Here is a 24674-nt window from a genome sequence, read left to right as displayed (position 1 = left end):
TAATCACTTTGGTCGAATCTGATCCTTTTCACGGTTATGAGTCTGAAACGGTTGTAGCCCATCTTACCAAACTGCACGATATAGCCACCCTAGTCACTAGTGAGGAAAAGATCTGCCACTACTATATCCTCAAGTTGTTTCCTTTCTCGCTAAAGGATGATGCTAAGACTTGGTTCACTTCTCTTTCTCCTGGTTGTGTGGATAGCCCCCAGGATATGGTCTACTACTTCTCTGAAAAATATTTTCCTGCCCATAAGAAGCAAGCCGCCTTGCAGGAAATATACAACTTTGCTCAAGCTGAATCAGAGAGTCTCCCACGAGCTTGGGGGAGGTTCGTCCAGCTACTGAATGCTTTGCCCGATCACCCTCTTGAGAAGAATGAAATACTTGATATCTTCTATAATGGACTTACCAATGCTTCTAGAGACCACCTAGATAGTTGTGTCGGTTGTGTTTTTAGGGAACGAACCGTAGAACAAGCTGAGATCCTATTGAATAACATCTTGTGCAATGAGAATGCTTGGACTATTCCCGAACTACCTCCTAAGCCAACTCCAAAGAAAAGAGGTATTCTATTCCTCAGTCCTGAAGATATGCAAGAAGCCAAGAAATCAATGCGAGAGAAATGCATTAAATCTGAAGATGTCAAAAATCTACCACCTATCGAAGAGATCCATGGTCTTGATAACGCGATACACGTAGTAGAAGTAAATTCTCTGCGTAGGTTTGATGAGAGTGATATTCCTTTTGATAAACCCGCTAGCTTATACCTGGATGAATTTGATAACTTTGTTGCCAAACAACAAGGTTTCAATGATTATGTTAGCAGACAATTGGAATAGAATGCTTGTATGCTTAGTCATTTAAGTGCTTGTGTGGACAGAAATGTCAATGATCTTAAGCTTCTGAGTAAACATGCCTCTATGGTTACTACTCAGGTAGAACAAGTACTTAATTCTAAGAATGACTTGCTCAATGAGATGAATGATAATTCTCTCAGAGTCGTTACTAGAGGCGGTAGAATAACCCAGGAACCTTTGTATCCTGAGGGTCATCCTAAGAGAATTGAACAAGATTCTCAAGGAGTTAGCACTGATGCACCTAGTCATCCTAGAAATAAGAAGAAAGATGATAGGAACCTGCACGCTAGCAAACCTGTTGCTGCTACACCTGAGAGTCCAAACGATGTTTGTGTTTCTGATGCTGAAACACAATCTGGTGATGAACATGTGCCTAATGATAATATCAATAGTGATGTTCATGAAGATGCTCAACCTAGCAATGGTAAGGATGTGGAGATTGAACCTGTTGATCTTGATAACCCACAACCTAAGAATAGAAGATACGATAAGAATGACTTCGCTGCTAGGAAGCATGGTAAAGAAAGGGGACCATGGGTTCAGAAACCCATGCCCTTTCTCCCAAACCATGCAAGAAAAAGGATGATAAGGATTTTGAGCGATTTGTTGAAATGATTAGACCTGTCTTTCTGCAAATGTGTTTGACAGATATGCTCAAAATGTCTCCGTATGCTAAGTACATGAAAGATATTGTGACTAATAAGAGGAGGATACCTGAGGTTGATATTTCCACCATGCTTGCTAACTATACCTTCAAGGGTGGAACTCCTATGAAACTAGGTGATCCCGGTGTGCCCACTATACCTTGCTCCATTAAAGGCAACTACGTTAGAACTACGGTATGCAATCTTGGAGCGGGTGTTAGTGTTATGCCTCTTTGTTTTTATCGTATACTTGAACTGGATAAGTTGACACCCACTAAAATCTCTCTGCAAATGGCCGACAAATCAACTGCTTTCCCTATCGGCATTTGCGAGGATGTGCATGTTGTGGTTGCTAATGTCACTATCTTAACAGACTTTGTTATCTTGGATATTCCCGAGGACGATGCCATGGCGGTCATCCTCGGAAGACCCTTTTTAAACACTACAGGGGCTGTTATAGATTGCAACAAAGGCAATGTCACTTTCCATGTCAACGGTAATGAGCATACAATGCACTTTCCGAGGAAACAATATCGCGTACATTGCATCAATGCTATCGAAAAAACTTCATCGATTCTTATTGGGAGCTTTGAATGCCCTATTCCTCCTGTTAAGATGAAGTATGATTTGCTTGTTGGGGAGATACACAACCCCATTGAGGTGACCTAGTGACTAGTCAAAAATTCTCCATTCTCTTTTGCGATTCGAAAAGGTTTGTCGAGGAGGCTTGATCAACCTCATTGACGGATTTCTTTCGATGACCATGAGATGGATGAATCGAGGAGTCACAAACCTGTGTTCCAAGCTTTCACCTTCGGTTGCTTAGAAGAAAAATGATAGTTTAGTTTAGTTTTCCCTGTTTTCTGTTTTAGCGTCTTGTAGAAAAGTACCCCAAAAATAAAAGTTCTCCGAACGTCCTAAAAATCAAGTATGATTTTTTCTGGAATTTTTGAAAAATACTGAGACGAAGAGCTTGTCCGGGGGCTGCACCAGTGGGCCACAAGCCCTGGAGGCGCCTGCACCCCCTGGCCGCGCCTACCTGGCTTGTGGGGCCCATGTGCAGCCCCTCCACTCATTCTAGCTCTCATCTGGTTCTCCTACCTCCAGAAAAAATCGTTTCGCAGCTCAAACCCGTGTTCTTGCTCCTCTTGCTGGAATTTTAGATCTCCTTGCTCAAAGCACCATTCTCCAAACTGTTTTGGGGAAATTGCTCCTTGGTAAGTGACTCCTCCATTGGTCCAATTAGTTTTTGCTCTAGTGCCTTATACTTTGCGTATTTTTGCTACCTTGGTGCCCTGTTCTTGAGCTTTGCATGCTAATTTTCGCTGGTCCGAAGTAGTTTTGATGCGTAATATGGCCTCTAGGCACTTGTGGGAGTAGTTGCTACTAGTTTCGTTGAGCCTTGTTTACTTTTCCTTAGAATCACTAAAAAAATTAGAAATTTTCAAATATAGAAAAGGGAAAAGATGAGGAGATTCTTAAGAGGCTCTTCAAGCCGTGACCCCAAGGATGATGGAAGTGAGAAGAAGCCCAAGTATCTGGTCCCTCGAGTCGCGGAAGTTCGAGCGTGCGAGTGGCCAAGCGATGTGTTCTTACGCGCCACCGGACTTTATGAGGACTTTTATCACTTGGTGGAGAACGCAGGCCTTACCGCCTTCGTTGAAGATAAGTGTCCGCAATATCTCCTCCTCACTAATATCTTCGTACAAAGCTTTAACTTCTATCCGAGGAATAATCCTCCTATGGTTGAGTTCAAACTTTATGATATCCCCCAGCGCATGTCACTCTAGGATTTTTGCAATGTTTGCTAATTATCTTATGTTGGGGATATTCATGAACCTCGTCCACGGGACTTGGAAGCTTTCATCGATACTATTGCTGTAGGTGAAGAGAGAGGAGTGTCTTGTGCTAGAGCTTCTAGCATACATTTTCCCGTGCTTCGGTACTTCTCATTATTTGTGGGAAAATGTTTGGTTGGCTGTCGGAAAGCTGGGTCACTTAGTTCCCCAGATCTTGCGGTCTTGCGCGAAGCCCTTTATAATGATAAAACTTATAGCTTGGGCGCTATAGTAGCTCAATGGTTGAACACGAACCATTCTAAGGGCATTGTCTATGGAGGTATCTATGCTACTCGTCTTGCTAGACACTTTGAGATACCTATTAGACTGGAAGAGGAAGAAGAGAATCTTTTTCCCGAGAGATATCTAGATTACGATAGCATGGTTCGCCATGACTTTCTTGATAGAGATATAAATAGAAGGATAATTTATAACTTGGTATTCAGTCAGGGTACTCGTGAGACTATTACTTTGCCTGCTCCTTCTTTGTTCAATCTTCATGTAGGCAGGTACATTATTATGCCCTCGGACATCTACGCATATTGGGGCTTAGCCCAACCACAGGTGCCCGTGCCCGAGCCACCAGCCGAGTACCAGACGCCAGTTTATCAATAGGAGCCACAGGAGCTCATACATCAGTGGCATCCTCAGTCCACTCCGGAGTATCCCGGAGCTAGTTATTTCCCTCCATGGGAGTAGACCAACTTAAGCCAAAAGCCTAAGCTTGGGGGAGTACGTGTTTCTCACTGACTTCACATTCTTGCTTATGCTCTCACTTTGTTCGTCGGTGTTCACACTTTGCCACTGTATCATCCATGCTAGTTTATTTTCTTTTTCTCGTTTTCTTTTCCTGTGTCTATCTAGTTTGAGAAAACACCAAAAGATTTTATTTTTCTTCTTTTGCTTGTTGTGAGCTTTACCGTGTAAATAGTTTCCTTTTTCTTTGGGTCAAGGTAGAAGACCATGGTTACAATGTTTAGTGGCTCTCGCATGCATATATGTTTATCTGTTAAAGAGCCATATTACATTGTCTTCTCCTTTGTGTTTGCCTGCAGATTCTAGCTTTAGTCCAATGCACGAGCACGCTTATTATTGTTCACATCGTTCGGTCGTGCAAGTGAAAGGAAATAATGATGATATGTGATGAAGTGACTCAGTCTGGAAAAGCTGGTACGAACTTGATCTATTTTGTTTTTGTAAATATGACTAGCTCATCGTGCCTGCTTTAGCTTTGTTGTGAGGGAAACATGTTTGCAATGACAACTTAGAGATCATTGTTGCTTATGCCATGCTTACTTAGCTAGGAGCTTATAATGGTTTGTCTTGGATGCCAACATGAATTTTGAGATGATTATGATGTAGTATGATAGGATGGTATCCTCCTTTGAATGATTCTAGTGGCTTGACTTGGCGCATGTTTATGCATGTAGTTGAAACAAAATCAACATAGCCTCTATGATATTCATGTTCATGGTGATTTATGTCCTACTCATGCTTGCACTCAATGTTAGTTAATCTCAATGCATTTTGATGACTGTTGCCGCTCTCTAGTTGGTCGCTTCCCAGTCTTTTGCTAGCCTTCACTTGTACTAAGCGGGAATACTGCTTGTGCATCCACTCCCATAAACCCAAAGTTGTTCCATATGGGTCCACCATACCTACCTATATGCGGTATCTACTTGCCGTTCCAAGTAAATTTGCATGTGCCACTCTCTAAACCTTCAAGAAATAATCTGTTTTGCATGCCCGAACCGCTCATGTGGTGACAGGGGGCTATGAGTATCTTCCATGCTAGGCGTGTTATCCTCGATATGGGTTTATTCACTATCATTCACGAGAAAGGGGCCGGTAATTGGAATGCCCAGTTCCATGCTCAAATCGAAAAGATAATTGCAAACAAAACTCCCCCTGGATTGATGTTGGTATGGACGGCACCCAAGGATTCGGCTAGTCGTGGAGTGTGATTGATTGGTGGTGGGGGAGTCAAAACTTTAATTTTCTGTTTGGGAACAGCCTATAGCATGTGTAGCATGGAAGATGGTGAGAACTCTTAGTCATTGCGTTAACAATGAAAGCATGCCACCCAAAATTATTATCTCTGTTTTCAAAGCTTGAGATCTCGCACCTATGCAAATCAATGCTTCCCTCCGCGAAGGGCCTGTCTATTTATGTTCCTCTCAAGTCATCCTCCTCTTATAAAAGCACCATTTAGAGAGCACCTCTGTCGTTTTTATGCTTTGCTTTTAACTGTGTTGAGTATGACTGTGATGGGATCTTCTTTGCCATGAATTACAATGTTTAGTCAGCCCTTGGTCTTTGAAGGTGCTCTACATTTATGTTTTGCGGTCTTAGAAAGAGCTAGCGAGATACCATCTGTTCATACTGCTTCATGTTGTTTTGATTGAAGTGTTGACATTTGAGGCTTATTATTATTTGTTCGCTAGCTGATTATGCCATTGATATGAGTTTATCGTGAGACCTAGATGTCATTTGCTTATGTGGTTTGCTTGTGATCTTTCTGAAATTCTGGTTATGAGTTAGACATAGTTGCAACAACAAGATCAAACACACTTCGTCAAAGTTTTTCTTTTGTCTCTTTCAGTTTGTCAATTGAATTGCTTGAGGACAAGCAAGGCTATAAGCTTGGGGGAGTTGATACGTCTCCGTCGTATCTACTTTTCCGAACTCTTTTCCCTTGTTTTGGACTCTAATTTGCATGATTTGAATGGAACTAACCCGGACTAACGATGTTTTCAGCAGAATTGCCATGGTGTTGTTTTTGTGCAGAAATAAAAGTTCTCGGAATGACCTAAAAATTTACGGAGAATTTTTCTGGAATTAATGAAAAATACCTGCACGAAGATCCACCGAAGGAGGTGAGCCAGTGGGCCACAAGCCCAGGAGGCGCGACCACCCCCCTGGCCACGCCTGGCAGGCTTGTGAGGCCCACGAGGCTCCACCACCTCCAATCTCAGCTCTATATATTCCGTTTCGTCCTGAAAAAAATCAAGCAGAAGGATTCGTCGCGTATTACGATACGGAGGCGCCGCCACCTCGTGTTCTTCATCTGGAGGGCAGATCTAGAGTCCGTTCTGGGCTCCGGAGAGGGGAGATCGTCGCCATCGTCATCATCAACCTTCCTTCATCGCCAATTCCATGATGCTCTTCACCGTTCATGAGTAATATCATTGTAGGCTTGCTGAACGGTGATGGGTTGGATGACATCTATCATGTAATCGAGTTAGTTTTGACGGGGATTGATCCCTAGTATCCACTATGTTCTGAGATTGATGTTGCTACTACTTTGCCATGCTTAATGCTTGTCACTAGGGCCCGAGTGCCATGATTTCAGATGTGAACCTATTATGTTGTCGCCAATATAAGTGTGTTTTAGATCCTATCTTGCAAATTGTAGTCACCTACTATGTGTTATGACTCGGCAACCCCGGAGTGACAATAGCCGGAACCACTCCCGGAGATGACCATAGTATGAGGAGTTCATGTATTCACCAAGTGTTAATGCGTTGGTCCGGTTCTTTATTAATAGGAGAACCTTAATATCCCGTAGTTTCCATTAGGACCCCGCTGCCACGGGAGGGATGGACAATAGATGTCATGCAAGTTCCTTTCCCTAAGCATGTATGACTACATACGGAATACATGCCTACATTAGATTGACGAACGGGAGCTAGTTACATATCTCTCTGTGTTATGGCTGTTACATGATGAATCACATCCGGCATAATCATCCATCGCCGATCCAATGCCTATGTGTCTTTTACTACTGGTCCTTGCTATGTTACTTTGCCGCTACTGCTATCACTACTGCTGTTGTTACTCTGTTGCTACTGCTGTTACTTTGCTAACACTGGTTACTGTTGCTACTGCTCCTATCATGCTACCTTGCTACTGATACTTTGCTGCAGACGCTAAATCTTTCAGGTGTGGTTGAATTGACAACTCAACTACTAATACTTGAGAATATTCTTTCGCTTCCCCTTGAGTTGAATCAATAAATTTGGGTTGAATACTCTACCCTCGAAAACTGTTGCGATCCCCTATACTTGTGGGTTATCAATATGTATCATTTGTGTTACTTTGGCATGAACTCTAGGGCTGTTTTTGACACCTCTAGGAATAGCCCAATAGATTGATTGTAAAGAATAACTTTGAGGTGGTTCTATTACCTATAAAAATTTCATCTTATGTTCTCTGCTAGATATGAACTTTGGAGAGATTCTTTCTTACACCCTGAGGGGTGAGCATATGATCCTATTATGTTAACATTATTGAGAGATTGCAGTAGTGAAAGTATGAACCCTATGCCTTATTTCCAAGCATTTATACAACATTTTTCACGCTGTTTTCCACTTGCTACCTTGATATTTTTATATTTTTTTCAGATTACAAATATATATAACTACTATCCCAATTGCACTTGTATCATCATCTCTTGGCGGAACTAGTGCACCTATACAATTTACATTGTATCGGGTGTCTTGGGGAAACAAGAGATTTCTTGTATTTGATTACAGGATTGTTTGAGAGAGACCATCTTCATCCTACACCTCCCACCGATTGATAAAACTTAGGTCATCCACTTGAGGCAAATTTGCTGTTGTCATACAAAACTCTGCACTTGGAGGCCCAACAACATCTAAAAGAGTAAAGTTGCGTAGTATACATCACACCGCAACACCGAACCCACTAAAATGCACTGCTCCCACTTAAGATAAATCAATCTAGTTGTCAAAACTACATCGATAGATTGGAGAGAATTATGAAGCTATCATAATCGTGCATATATATATATGTGTGTGTGTGTGCGTGTGTGTGTGTGTGTGAAAGAGCAACAAGGAAATCAATATAATCTTATGAATAATCTGAACATAAACCCACAATTCGTTAGATCCCAACAAACGCACCGCACAATTAGATTACATTGAATAGATCATTGCAGAGATGCGATGAACTTTGTATGGAATATCAATAGAGAGAGATAGCCAACTAGGTACTAACTACGAACCCGTAGGTCTATGGTGAACTACTCACACATCACCATGGGTGTCGCAAGGATGATGTAGAGGCCCTCCGTGATCGATGCCCCCTCTGACACGGCACGAGAACATGGCTCCAGATGGGCACACGGCGGAATAGAAGCTTGCGGCGGCAAAAAAAGTTTTTGGGTGTCCTCTTAGGTTTTTTGGGATTAATGAGAATTCGTAGGACGCCGAGGAACGCTACAGGCCAAGGGAGGTGGCCCCAAGCCATCAGGGTGCGGTCACCCCCCTAGGCGTGCCCTACGGGCTTGGTGCCACCCCGTGAGGCCTCTGGTCTCCTTCTGAGGTCCTTATTTTGTCTTGAAAAAATCGTCAAAAAGTTTGAGGGTATTTCGACTTCGTTTGGTAGAGTATTCGTGAAAAGCCAAAAATATGCAGAAATCAACAAGTGTCACTTGGCACTGGGTTAATAGGTTAGTGTTCAAAAATAATATAAATTAACAAGTAACATCCTAAAAATCATCCTAGAGTGAAAATATAATAGCACACAACAATACAAAAGTATCGATACATTGGAGACATATCACCATCCCCAACTTAATTAATGCCCATCCTCGAGTAGGTAAATGATAAAAACAGATTTTTTTGATGTGACATGCTACCCAACGTGTAATCTTTTGCAGGTACGGTCGTTGAGAAATGATGAATCAAAAAACATCAACATAGTAATATCCATGAACATAAGTAACATAACCTTCAATGTTAAAAGTATACAATCCTTAAAGAATGTTTACCACCATCCTTTTTATCATATTAGCACGGCATGGTTCCGTCTTCACCACATAAAAACAAATGTCAAGCACCATCGTGTTAAGCCACACACTTGCAATGTACTTCTTAATATGCTTCAACTTTTTATTACCCACTCAATACATGAGTGTGAACCATGGAAATAGCTGTTGGGGAACATCGCATGGGAAACACACACAAAATCCGACGCTCACCAAGAGCAATCTATGGAGACTAACATCTACGAGAGGGGGGGGGGGTTGATGACGAGTTGATGAATATACTTCTCGCCCCTCATTGGTTACCCCAAGTGGAAGGTGGAGATGTAGTCAGCAGCAGATTTCCCTTATACGGAGACTATAAGGTTTATCGAACTAGGAGGACTCCTAGGCTCAACAAGTAGGTGTCTCCTGTCCTGGTCAGCAGAAGACGTGGACCTGCACACTGATACGTCTCCAACATATCTATAATTTTTGATGGTTTCATGCTATCATCCTGTTTTTTGTGTTTTTGACCCCTTTCAGAGGAGGATTTTAAACGGAGTCCAAACGGAATGAAACTTCCAAAAAGATTTTTTCCGAAACACAAGAATATCGGGGAACTTGAGAACCAAGGCAGGGGGCCGTCAGGGACCCCACAAGCCCCCTAGCCGCAGCCAGGGGGCCGCGCCTCCCAGGCTTGTGGGCTACCTGGGCCACCTTTGCCCTAGGTCTTCCTCCTATATATTCCCTAAAATCCCAGAAAAAATCAGGAGATCATCGAAAGTACTTTTCCGCCGCCGCAAGCTTCTGTGTCCGCAAGATCCCATCTGGGGCACGTTCTCGTGCCCTACCGGAGGGGGGATTCGGATATGGAGGGCTTCTTCATCAACACCATGACCACTCCGATGATGCGTGAGTAGTTCACCATGGACCTACGGGTACATAGCTAGTAACTAGATGGCTTCTTCTCTCTCTTGGATCTTCAATACAAAGTTCTCCATGATCTTCATGGAGATCTATCTGATGTAACCTTCTTTTGCGATGTGTTTGTCGAGATCCGATGAATTGTGGATTTATGATCAGATTATCTATGAATCTTATTTGAGTTTCTTCTGATCTCTCTTATGCATGATTTCATATCCTTGTAATTCTCTTCGAGTTGTGGGTTTTGTTTGGTCAGCTTGATCTATGATTCTTGCAATGGGAGAAGTGCTTGGTTTTGGGTTCATACCATGCAGTGACCTCACCCAGTGACAGAAGGCGTAGCCAGGCACGCATCGTGTTGTTGCCATCAAGGGTAAAAAGATGGGGTTTTCATCATTGGTTTGAGTTTATCCCTCTACATCATGTCATCTTGCTTAAGGCGTTTCTCTGTTCGTCATGAACTCAATACACTAGATGCATGCTGGATAGCAGTCGATGTGTGGAGTAATAGTAGTAGATGCAGAAAGTATCGGTCTACTTGTCTCAGACGTGATGCCTATATGTATGATTATTGCCTTAGATATCGTCATGACTTTGCGCGGTTCTATCAATTGCTCGACAGTAATTTGTTCACCCACCGTGATATTTGCTATTTTGAGAGAAGCCTCTAGTGAACACTATGGCCCCAGGGTCTACTTCACATCATATTTTCAGCCTTGCTCTTTTACTTCGTTGCACTTTTCACCTTCAGATCTCAGTTTGCAATCAATCTTGAAGGGATTGACAACCCCTTTATAGCGTTGGGTGCAAGCTCTTTTGTGTTTGTGCAGGTACTCTGGACTTGACGAGATTCTCCTACTGGATTGATACCTTGGTTCTCAAACTAAGGGAAATACTTACTACTCCTGTGCTGCATCGCCCTTTCCTCTTCAAGGGAAAAACCAACGGAAGCTCAAGATACGACAGAAGATTTCTGTCGCGTAGCACAAGAATTTCTGGCGCCGTTGCCGGGGAGGATCAAGTCAAGAACTCATCCAAGTAAGTCTCGCAAACTCATCTCTTGCATTTACTTTTTTTGCCTCTCGTTTTCCTCTCCCCCACTTGTGAAAAACAAAAATTTACAAAAATATCTGCCTTTTTTGTTTGCCTTTTTCGTTTGCCCTTTTCTTTCCCTTGCTTTCTCAAACTGAGGGAAATACTTACTGCTCCTGTGCTGCATCGCCCTTTCCTCTTCAAGGGAAAACCAACGCAAGCTCAAGAGACGACAGAAGATTTCTGTCCCCGTAGCACACACACAATAAATAACTTTGCTCCCAACGAGTACAAAGAGGTTGTCAATCTCTCCGACCTTGTAGTTTGCAAAGGATCAAAACACAAGCGGGAAAGTAATAATGATTGCAACGAAAAAGTAAATGAAAGCGATAAATGGTGGAGGTGTAAACAATGATGGTGATATGGACCGGAGTCACATGATGTTCACCAGTGATGTCTCTCTCCCAAAAGACAATCAACAACTATGATTTGGTAAACAAACATAGTTGGGAAATTGACAGAGTTATGATCGCACCGCAATGCTAATTATGCTACTTGATAGTTAGAGGCTCAATAGTAATGGGCAGTACGCCAAGACAAGTACCGTTTATTCATCAGCATCTACTTACTAATCATCCACCTTGAGATATCTATCCAGAACATCTCTCCGGTATTAAGTTGCGAGCCCCACCCAAAGTGTAAACTCAAAGTAACGAACAACTGCATTAACGAACTATGCGTAAGATAAACAATCCTTTTAACCATGGTCACACGCACCGTTGTTTTTTCCCTGGTGGCAACAAGCACATCCCCTAGTCTCATGTTTCTGTCACTCAAGCTAGACATCGAGGGGCATGAACCCACAATCATGCATAACGCTCCCTCTTGGAGTTACAATCTACTACTCGGCCAAAGCAATAAAAAGCAACGAAGAACATGCATGAATCACTAAGGAACATAATATAAAAGGATAATCAATTTTATAACTCATAAAAATGTGAGCATAATGTCATAATCCAGCGGATCCTAACAAACCGAGCATAGCAATAGCAAGAGAATTACATAGATGCCTTGATCATGTAGGGCAGCTCACAAGGACTAACATTGAAGCACAAGATTGGAGAGAAGAAATCACATAGCTACTGGTCATGGACTCATGGTCCAAGGAGGACTACTCACGACACGTTCGGGAAGCGTCCATGGCGTTGGAGAAACTCCCGATGGTCAATCCTCCCTCCGGCAGGGTGCCTGGAAGAGGTCTCCTGACGCTCCCGATCTCGCAAGCGCTGCAGCGGTGGAACGATGGAGAAATTCATGATTCCATAAAGTCTGCAAGGGTTTCCTCTCGGGACTCTAAATATAGGCCAAAGGAGGGCACCGGAGGAGGTGGGACCCACCCAGGCGACCTCCTGGCACGGTCTAGGGCCTGGCCGCGCCAGCAGGCCGCCTGGGAGGCCCGTAGCCCCCTCTGGCCCATCTTCGGTGATCCGAAATCTTCTGTTTCGCTGATTTTTTATATATTTTTTCTGGAATTTTTCGGGATTCGGAAAATTGAGTAAAAGCCCCTGCAAAATAGACATCAGCTGACAGAAACTGGCACTTGGTGCATTGAGTTAGTAGGTTAGTCCAAATATGTGTAAAATGATATAAAAGTGTAGCAAAACATATAACAATGTCACCCAAAAGATCATGGAACACACAGAAATTATAGATACGTTTGGGATGTATCAACATCCCCAAGCTTAATTTCTGCTCGTCCTCGAGTAGATAAATGATAACACAATAATTTCTGTGGTGACATGCTAACACACATATAAGAACTTCAAGGTAAAGTAAGTGAGATATGAAATTCAAGTCAAGACAATAACAAGCAAGAGTCTATATCTATTATTGATTTTTGCAAAGTAAGAACATAAAGGTGCAAGAGCTCTCGCTGTCCGTGACTCGAATGCCTCCAAATGTTGTTTTGTGTGCAAGAAGTGGGAGATGGGTTGAGATCATAAATATATTTTTCAATTCAGAACTCAATCTACTAAACCTCACACTTAGTCTCCTTCGGAATCTTATTTTGACTCATCCCCATACCACTAGTCAGGCACAAATCAAAATGATCCTCTCCCTTTCGACTTTGAGCACTCATGCAATGGATGAGCGTAAGCAAGATATTTTGGCACTTATGATGGGAAATAGAATAATGATGGGGAAGTAAGACAAAAAGTTGTGACAGGCTCACATCAATGAGGACAACCATAGGCGAGAGAAAGCCAAATGATAGATATGATGTGAGGAGTAGGGATTGCCATGTAAAGGATGCACATATGAGCTAAGGTAAGCTCTCCAATGGAACTAGTGGGGGTGCATCCAACTTGTTTGCTCATGAAGTCCTAGAGCTCATTTGAGGAGGCTCATCATTGGAATATGCAAACCAAGCTCTATAGTGTAAGGGTCCCCACATAATTATGCATGAATGATAATCTCTATGTAGTATTGATACGTCTCCAACGTATCTATAATTTTTGATTGTTCCATGCTATTATATTATCAACTTGGGATGTCTTATATGCATTTATATGCCATTTTATATCATTTTTGGGACTAACCTATTAACTCAGTGCCTAGTGCCAGTTTCTGTTTTTTTTCCATGTTTTTGACCTTTTTCAGAAAATAATATTAAACGGAGTCCAAACGGAATAAAACCTGCGGGATGATTTTTTCCAAAACAGAAGATATGCAAACGACTTGAGAACCAAGGCAGGAGGTCTCAGGGGAGGTCACGAGCCCCCTAGGCCGCCCTAGCGGGGGCGCCTAACAGGCTCGTGGGCCCCCCGTGGCTCCTCTACCCTACCTCTTTCGCCTATAAATTCCCAAAAATCCCGAAACCTCCAAAGAGATCCATGATAATACTTTACCGCCGCCGCAAGGTTCTGTCTCCGCTATATCCCATCCGGGGACCGTTCTGGTGCCTGCCGGAGGGGGATTCGGACACGGAGGGCTTCTTCATCAACACCATTGCCTCTCCGATGATGTGTGAGTAGTTCACCACAGACCTTCAGGTCCATAGCTAGTAGCTAGATGACTTCTTCTCTCTCTTGGATCTTCAATACAAAGTTCTCCATGATCTTCATGGAGATCTATCCGATGTAACTTACTTTTGCGGTGTGTTTGTCGAGATCCAATGAATTGTGGATTTATGATCAGATTATCTATGAATATTATTTGAGTCTCCTCTGATTTCTTATATGCATGATGTATCCTTGTAATTCTCTTCGAGTTATGGGTTTTGTTTGGCCAACTAGATCTATAATTCTTGCAATGGGAGAAGTGCTTGGTTTTGGGTTCATACCGTGCGGTGTCCTCACCTAGTGACAGAAGGGGTAGTGAGGCATGCATCGTGTTGTTGCCATCAAGGGTAAAAAGATGGGGTTTATATAGTATTGCATGAATTTATCCCTCTACATCATGTCATCTTGCTTAAGGCGTTACTCTGTTTGTTATGAACTTAATACACTAGATGCATGCTGGATTGCGGTCGATGTGTAGAGTAATAGTAGTAGATGCAGACAGTATCGGTCTACTTGTCTCGGACGTGATGCCTATATGTATGATCATGCCTTAGATATCGTCATGACTTTGCGCGATTATATCAGTTACTCGAGAGTAATTCGTTCACCCACCGTAATACTTGCTATCATGAGAGAAGCCTCTAGTGAACACTATGCCCCCTGGGTCTATTTTACACATCATATATTCAGATCTACATACAAAAAATACTTTGCTGCACCTTTATCTTTTTTTACCTTTCATCACTATCAGATCTCACCTTGCAAGTAATCGTGAAGGGATTGACAACCCCTTTATCGCGTTGGGTGCAAGTTTGTTTGTTTTTGCGCAGGTTCATTGGTGGCTCATCTTGATACTCCTACTGGATTGATACCTTGGTTCTCAAACTAAGGGAAATACTTATCGCTACTTTGCTGCATCACCCTTTCCTCTTCAAGGGAAAAACCAACACAAGCTCGAGAAGTAGCAAGTACCAATATAGCAATGGAGTACGAGTGTGGATCTTTCAAAAGGAATAGTAGTGTTGCCCCCTTCTCTCTTTTTATTTCTTTTTCTCTTTTTTTTATTTTTGTGTGGCCTCTTTGGCTCTTTCTTTTTATCTCTCATTTGTCCTCTTTGGGATCTTTTGTTTGTCCTCTTTGGGATGTTTTGTTTGTCCTCTTTGGGATCTTTTCGTCTCTTAAGGGCAACACTCTATGTTTTACATGAATAAAAGAAAAAAGCATCACACTTTATAAGAAGTACTCAACATAAAGACAAGTGAAAACTATCGTGATGTATGCAAATGTATGCCTCTGCTAGTGTAGAAGGATATGCAATGATACTAGCGCGTCATGTAGCAGTAATAAGGGCAAGGCCCAACTAGCATGCGGCTCCTCGATCAAGCAAAAGCATGTATGACATGAAGATCAAGTCATGAGATGGTGGATGTTGCATGGAAATGTATCTCGGAAAGGCTATGGGAATGCCTTAATAGGTAGGTATGGTGGCTGTTTTGAGGAAAGATATAATGAGGCTTATGTATGACAGAGCGTATCATGTCATGGGTTTGGATGCACTGCGGAGTTTGCACCAACTCTCTCTGTGAGAAAGGGCAATGCACGGTACCGAAAAGGCTAGCAAAATATGGATAGTGGAAGTGCCAACAATCGAATACTCACATTAGTCCGAAGGACTCATACACTAATTATCGGTAACTCTCTATCTAGTTAGGAAATTCATAAAGATACAAGTACCCCGAGGAGGAGTGTTTGGGGTTTGTTTATCCTTGCGCATCCTCGACTCATGGTAACGTGAGGGTACTCTATATATTCCAACCCCGCCAGAGGTTAGCGATCAATTTAGTAGCTATAGTTCTCAACTAATTATTAGTTTTTGAAACACACACGGATTTCCCAAATACGACACCTATAACTAATAGGCTCAAGCTCTTGGCACCAATAGTGCAAACTTTACTCAAACCAATACCTCAAAACTATTGCAAAGGATCAAAACACAAGCGGGAAAGTAATAATGATTGCAATGAAAAAGTAAATGAAAGCTATAAATGGTGGAGGTGTAAACAATGATGGCGATATGGACTGGAGTCGCATGATGTTCACTAGTGATGTATCTCTCTCAAAAGACGATAAACAACTATGCTTGGGTAAACAAATCAGAGTTGGGCAATTGACAGAATTATCATCACACCTCAATGCTAATTATGCTACTTGATAGTTAGAGGCTCAATAGTAATGGGCAGTACGTCAAGACAAGTAGACCGTTTATTCATCAGCATCTACTTACTAATCATCCACCTTGAGATATATATCCAGAACATCTCTCCGATATTAAGTTGCGAGCCCCACCAAAAGTGTAAACTGAAAGCAACGGACAACTGCATTAACGAACTATATGTAAGGTAAACAATCCTTGCAACCGTGGTCACAAGCACCGTTGTTTTCTCCATGGTCACAACAAGCACATCCCCTAGTCTCATGTTTCTGTGAGTCAATCTAGACATCGAGGGGCATGAACCCACAATCATGCATAACACTCCCTCTTCGAGTTACAATCTACTACTCGGCCAAAGCAGTAAAAAGCAACGGAGAACATGCATGAATTACTAAGGAACATAATATAAAAGGATAATCAAATATATAACTCACAACAATCTGAACATCATGTCATAATCCATCGGATCCCAACAAACCGAGCATAGCAATAGCAAGAGAATTACATAGATGCCTTGATCATGTAGGGCAGCTCACAAGGACTAACCATTGAAGCACAAGATTGGAGAGAAGACATCACATAACTACTGGTCATGGACTCATGGTCCAAGGAGGACTACTCACGGCATGTCCGGGAAGCGTCCATGGCGGTGGAGAAGCTCCTGGAGGTCAATCCTCCCTCCGACAGGGTGCTGGGAAGAGGTCTCCTAACGCTCCCGATCTCGGAAGTGCTGTGGCGGTGGAACCATGGAGAAATTCACGATTCCAGAAAGTCTGCAAGGATTTCCTCTCGGGACTCTAAATATAGGCCAAAGGAGGGCACCGGAGGAGGTGGGACCCACTCAGGCGACCTCCTGGCACGGCCTAGGGCCTGTTCACGCTAGCAGGCCGCCTGGGAGGCCCCTGGGCCCCCTCTAGGCCATCTTTGGAGATCCGGAAGCTTCTGTTTCGCTGATACGTTATATATTTTTTCTGGAATTTTTCGGGCTTCGGAATATTGGGTAAAACCCCTGCAAAATAGACACCAGCAGACAGAAACTGGCACTGGGTGCAATGAGTTAGTAGGTTAGTCCAAATATGTGTAAAATGATATAAAAGTGTAGCAAAACATATACCAATGTCACCCAAAAGATCATGGAACAAGCATAAATTATAGATACGTTTGGGACGTATCACAGGTGCATCTACATACCCTTGTAGATCGCTAAGCGGAGGCGTGTATAATAAGGTTGATGTAGTTGAAATTCTTCACGATCCAATCATGATCCATCCCGCGATATCATCACTATACGTCCCGCGATCCCATCATGATCTGTCTCGATCTAGTGCCGAACGGATGGCACCTCCGCGTTCAGCACACGTACAACTCGATGAAGTTCTCCACATCCTTGATACAGAAAGTGAGGGTGTAGAGGTAGACGAGTTCTCTGATAGCACGACGGCATGGTGGCGGTGTTGGTGGAGCTGTTCCGGCACGGCTTCTCCAAGAAATATCAAAACCGATCTAGTGAAGAAAAATTGATCTATGCGAGAGACATGGTTGCGCCGTGGGAGAGTCCCCAGCCCCCCTTGCGCGTCCCCACCTTTATATAGGCATGGGAGGGGCTGGTGGCTTGCCCTCCAAGCCCCTAGGGTTGTTGGTCAAGGGGGAGGAACGAAATCCCTCATTTCCTTCCCCACTTATCATTATCCCCCTTTTTTAGGGATCTCGATCTTATCCTTTCGGGATATGATCCTATTCCTTTTAAGGGGGGATCTTGATATGCCTAGACCAGAGGTGTGGGGCCTTTCCCCACTACCCACGTCTATGTGGGTCTCCATGCTGGTGGTCCCCACTCCGGAACCTTCTAGAACCTTTCTGGTACAATACCGAAAAATCTTGAACATTTTCCGAAACCCTGAATATGACTTCCCAAATATAAATCTTTACCTCTATACATATTTCGGAGTTCCTCGTGACATCCGAGACTCCGAACAACTTTCAGATATCACCACATATACGTCATTAATATCAAATCGTCACTGAACCTTAAGTGTGTAGACCGTGCGGATTTGAGAACTATGCAGACATGACCTGAGACACTCTCTGGTTAATAACCAATAGCGGGACATGGATACCCATATCGCCTCCTACATATTCTACGAAAATCTTTATCGATCCAACCAGGATGCCAAGGATTTAATCAATCATGTATATTGTTCCCTTTGTCCATCGGTATGTTACTTGCCCGAGATTCGATCATGGATATATCCATACCTAGTTCAATATCGTTACCGACAAGTCTCTTTACTCTTTACATAATACAAGATCCCGTGACTAACTCCTTAGTCACATTTCTTGCAAGCTCATTGTGATGTTGTATTACCGAGTGGGCCCTAGAGATAACTCTCCGTCATACGGAGTAACAAATCCTAGTCTTGATTCATGCCAACCCAATAGACACCTTCGAAGATACCTATAGAGAACCTTTATAGTCACCCAGTTACGTTTTGATGTTTGATACACACAAGGCATTCCTCCGGTGCCCGGGAGTTGCATGATCTCATGGTCATAGAAACACATACTTGACATGCACAAAACAGGAGCAATAAACTGACAAGGTCACATGCTATGTTTATAGTTTGGGTCTTATCCATCACATCATTCTCCTAATGATGTGATCCTGTTATCAAATGACAACTCATGTCTATGGTCAGGAGACCTTGACCATATTTACAAGCTAGTCCTTAGAGGCTCACTAGGGACAATGTGTTATCTATGTATCCACACATGTATTTGAGTTTCCAATCAATTCAATTATAGCATGGATAATAAACGTTTATCATGAACAAGTAAATATAACAGTAACTGATTTATTATTGCCTCTAGGGCTTATTTCCAACAGTCTCCCACTTGCACTAGAGTCAATAAGCTAGCTCACATCACTATGTGATTCGCGCCCAATAAGTTCTCGGGTTTATCATGTTTTGCTTGTGAGAGAGGTTTTTAGTCAATAGGTCTGAACCTTTCAGATTCATGTGTGCTTTACAAATCTCTATATCATTCTGTAGATGTTGCTACCATGCTCCATTTGGAACTATTCCAAAGACTGCTCCATTATACGAATCTGTTTTGCTACTCAGAGTCATCCGGATTGGTGCCAAAGCTTGCATCAATGTAACCCTTTACGATGAACTCTTTTATCACCTCCATTATCGCGAAGCATTTATTTAGTCCTCAAGTTACTAAGGATAATTTTTACCACTGTCCAGTAATCCATTCCTGGATCACTCTTGTACCCCTTGACAGATTCATGGCAAGGCACACATCATGTGCGGTACATAGCATAGCATACTATAGAGCCTACGTTAAGGCAAAGGGGACGACCTTTGTCCTTTCTCTTTCTTCTCCCGTGGTCGTGCTTTCACTTACTCAACTTCACACCTTACAATACAGGTAAGAAATCCTTCTCTGACTGATCTATTTTTAACGCCTTCAAAATCTTGTCAAGGTATGTATTCATTGAAAGTTTTATCAAGCGTCTTGATCTATCTCTAAGGATCTTGATTCTCAAAGTTCAAGTAGCTTAATCCTTTCAAACAACCCTATATGCTTGAGAGAAATCCTACATCATTTTTATCAACATTGTGTCAACCACATATACTTATCAAAAATTCTATAGTGCTCCCACTCACTTTCGTGGAGATACAAGTTTCTCATAAACTTTGTTTAAACCAAAAGCTTTGATCATCACATCAAAGCGCATATTCCAACTCCGCGATGCTTCCTCGGGTCCATAGAAGGATCGTTGGAGCTTGCATATGTTTGCATCCTTAGGAATGACAAAACCTTCTCGTTGTATCAGATACAACCTTTCCTCAAGGAAACCGTCGAGGAAATAATGTTTTGACATCCATCTGCAAGACTTCATAATCGAAAAATGCAGCAACTTCTAACATAATTCCAACAAACTTTAGCATCGCTACGGGTGAGAAAGTCTCACCGTAGTCAACTCCTTGAACTATCGGAAACCACTTTGCGACAAGTCGAGCTTTTTTAAATGGTGACATTTATCATCATCGTCTATCTTCCTTTTAAAGATCCGTAAGTATTTAATAGCCTTATGACCATAAGTAGTTCTTCCAAAGTCCACACTTTGTTTTCATACATGGATCCTACCTCAGATTCATGGCCTCCAACCATTTGTCGGAATCTGGGCCCATCATTGATTCTCCATAGCTTGCAAGTTCATTGTTGTCCAGCAACATGACCTCTAAGACATGATTACAATACCACTGTGGAGCAGTACGTGTCCTTGTCGACCTACGAGGTTTGGTAGTGACTTGATCTGAAGCTTCATGATCACCATGATCAGCTTCTACTTCAACTAGTGTAGGTGCCACACGAACAATTTCTTGCGCCCTTCTACTCTCTGGTTGAAGTAACGGTTCAAAAACATCATCAAGTTCCACCATCCTCCCACTCAATTCTTCTGAGAGAACTCTTTCTCGAGAAACGACCCATTTTCATCAACAAACACTTTGCTTTCGGATCTGAGATAGGAGGTATACCCAATTGATTCCTTTGGGTATCCTATGAAGATGCAATTATCCGCTTTGGGTTCGAGCTTATCACGCTAAAGCCTTTTGACATAAACATCGTAGCCCCAAACTTTAAGAAACGACAGCTTACGTTTCTCCAAACCATAGTTCATACGCTGTCATCTCAACGGAATTACGTGGTGCCATCTTAAAGTGAATGTGGTTGTCTCTAATGCATGACCCCAAAATGATAGTGGTAATTTGATAAGAGACATCATAGTATGCACCATATCAAATAGGGCACGGCTACGACGTTCGTACACACCATCACATTATGGTGTTCCAGGTGGCATGAGTTGTGAAACAATTCCCACATTGTCTTAAATGTATACCGAACTCGCAACTCAGATATTCACCTCCACGATCACATCATAGACATATTATCCTCTTGTCACAACGATGTTCAACTTCACTCTGAAATTGCTTGAACTTTTCAATATTCCATACTTGTGATTCATGAAGCAAATACACATGTATCTACTCAAATCATCAGTGAAGTAAGAACATAACGACATCCACTGCGTGGCTCGACACTTATTGGACTGCATACATCAAAATTTAATATTTCCAATAAGTCACTTGCTCGTTCCATCTCACTGGAAAACAAGGCCTTCAGTCATATTGCCCATGTCGCGTGATTTGCATGTCTAAAGTGATTCAAAATCAACTGAGTCCAAAAGATTCATCTGCATGGAGTTTCTTCAGGCATTTACACCAACAGGCATGGTTCGCATGTCTCAAACGGAAAATGAGTGAGTCCAAAGATCCATCAGCATCTAGCTTCTACATGTGTTTTATACCAATATGACTTAAGCGGTAGTGCCACAAGTAAGTGGTACTATCATTACTACTTTGTATCTTTTGGCATCAATATTATGAACATGTGTATCACCACGATCGATATTCAATAAACCATTCATATTAGATGCATGACCATTAAAGGTTTTATTCAAGTAAATAGAGTAACCATTATTCTCTTTAAATGAATAATCACATTGTAATAAACACGATCCAATCATGTTCATGCTCAACGCAAACATCAAACAACATTTTGGTTTAATACTAATCACGAAGGTAGAGCGGGCGTGCGACGATGATCATATCAACAATGGAAACAGTTCCAACACACATCGTCACCTTGCCTTTATCTAGTCTCCGTATATTCTGTAGCTTTTATTTTGAGTTACTAACATTTAACAACTGAACCGGTATCTAATTCCCAGGTGCTACTATGAGTACTGGTAAGATTCACATCAATAACACGTATATATAATATACTTGTGTTGACCTTGCCAGCCTTCTTATCTACCAAGTGTCTAGGGCGGTTCCGCCTCAATGATCATTCCCCTCATCATAGAAGCACATAGTCTCGGGTTTGGGTTCAACCTTGGGTTTCTTCATTGGAGCGACAACTGACTTGTCATTCTCGAAGTTTCCCTTCTTCTTGAAACTAGTGATTTTTTTACTTACCATCACCATTTGATGCTCCTTCTTGATTTATACCTTTGCGGTGTCAAATATCGTGAATAGCTCAAGGATCATATTCTCCATCCCTGGTATGTTCAATCACTTTGGAGAACTATGTCAATCACTATCTCATCTCGAAGAATAACTCCCACTTGATTCAAGTGTTTGTAGCACCAAGACAACCTGAGCACATGCTCAACGATTGAGTTTTTCTGCTTTACTTTGCGAGCAAAGAATCTTGTCGGAGGTCTCATACCTCTCAACATGGGCACGAGCCTGAAATCCTAATTTCAGCTCTTGGAACATCTCATATGTTCCACGACGTTCAAAACGTCTTGAGCGCCTCAATTCTAAGTCGTAAAGCATCACACACTGAACTATCAAGTAGTCATCAAAATGTGTATGTCAGATGTTCGCAACATCCACATACGACGCTTGGGGTAGCTCACCGAGCGGTTCATTAAGGACATAAGCCTTCTGCGTAGCAATGAGGGCAATCCTTGATTTCTGAACCTAGTCCGCATAATTGCTACTATCATCTTTCAACTTAATTTTCTCTAGGAACATATCAATAACACGGGAGCTACAGTGCAAGCTAATCATCTACAGCATAATTTGCAAAGACAATTTTTACTGTGTTCATGATAATGAGTTCAACTAATCATATTACTAAAGAACTACCACTCAAATTGACATCTCTCTGGTCATTCGAATGGTACATGATCCAAATTCACCAGCCCGTGTCCGATCATCACGTGAGATGAGGTGGCTTGAATGGTGAACATCTCCATGTTGATCATATCTAATATATGACTCATATTCGACCTTTCGGTCTCTTGTGTTCCGAGGCCATGTCTGTACATGCTAGGATCGTCAAGTTTAACCCGAGTGTTCTGTGTGTCCAAAACTATCTTGCACCCGTTGTATGTGAACATCAAGTCTATCACACCCGATCATCACGTGGTCTTTCGAAATGAAGAACTTTGGCAACGGTGCACACTCGGGGAGAACAAATTTTCATATTGAAATTTTAGTGAGGGATCACCTTATAGTGCTACCGTCGTCCAAATCAAAACAAGGTGCATAAAAAGGATTATACTGACATGAAAATTGTAAGTGACCTGATATGGCCATGAACTTGTGCCTTTTGATCTCCATGTTCAAAACACCGGCATGATCTCCATCCTCACCGGCACCACACCATGATCTCTATCATTGTGTTGCCATCAAGGTTGTCACACCAACCATTCTTGTACTACTATTGCTACCGTTTAGCGATAAAGTAAACCATTACATAGTGCTCAATGAGTGACACAAAGGTCATACAATAATTAAAGACAACCCTACGGCTCCTGCTGGTTACCGTAGCATTGACATGCAAGTCGATATTAACTATTACAATATGATCATCTCATACATCAAATATATATCATCATGTCTTTGGCCATATCATATCACAACATACCCTGCAAAAACAGGCTAGACGTCTTCTAATTTGTTGTTGCATGTTTTACGTGGCTGCTATGGGTATCTAGCAAGAACGCTTCTTACCTATGCAAAAGTCACAACAATGATATGCAAGTTCCTGTTTAACCTTCTACAAGGACCGCCTCTGTCGAATAAGATTCAACTAAAGTAAGAGCGATAAACACCTGTCAGCCATCTTTATGCAACAAGTTGCATGTTAGTCGATGGAACCAGTCTCTCGTACATGGACGAGTAAAGTTGGTCTGGGCCGCTTCATCCCACAATATTGTTGAACCAAGAAAATACTAAGGAGGGAAGCAATCTGAATATCAATGCCCACAAACTCCTTTGTGTTATACTCATGATGCCATCTAAGCATAGACGTAGCTCATGATGCCACTGTTGGGGAACGTCGAATGGGAAAAAAATCCCTACGCTCACTAAGATTAATCTATGGAAACTAACATCTACGAGAGGGGGAGTGCATCTACATACCCTTGTAGATCTCTAAGCGGAAGCGTATATAACACGATTGATGTAGTTGAACGTCTTCGTGATCCAATCATGATCCGTCTGCGATCTCATCACGATCCGTCCCGCGATCCCATCAAGATTTGTCCCGATCTAGTGCCGAACGGAGGTCACCTCCGCGTTCAGCACACGTACAGCCCGATGAGGTTCTCGACATTCTTGATCCAGCAAGCGAGGGTGGAGAGGTAGATGAGTTCTCCGATAGCATAACGGCATGGTGGCCGTGGTGGTGGAGCTGTTCCGGTAGGGCTTCGCCAAGCAATACCGAAACCGATCTAGTGGAGAAA

Source organism: Hordeum vulgare, chromosome 3H (genome assembly GCF_904849725.1).
Source record: "Hordeum vulgare subsp. vulgare chromosome 3H, MorexV3_pseudomolecules_assembly, whole genome shotgun sequence".
In the NCBI taxonomy this organism is placed as follows: Eukaryota; Viridiplantae; Streptophyta; class Magnoliopsida; order Poales; family Poaceae; genus Hordeum; species Hordeum vulgare.
Note: the sequence above shows the minus strand (reverse complement) of the source record.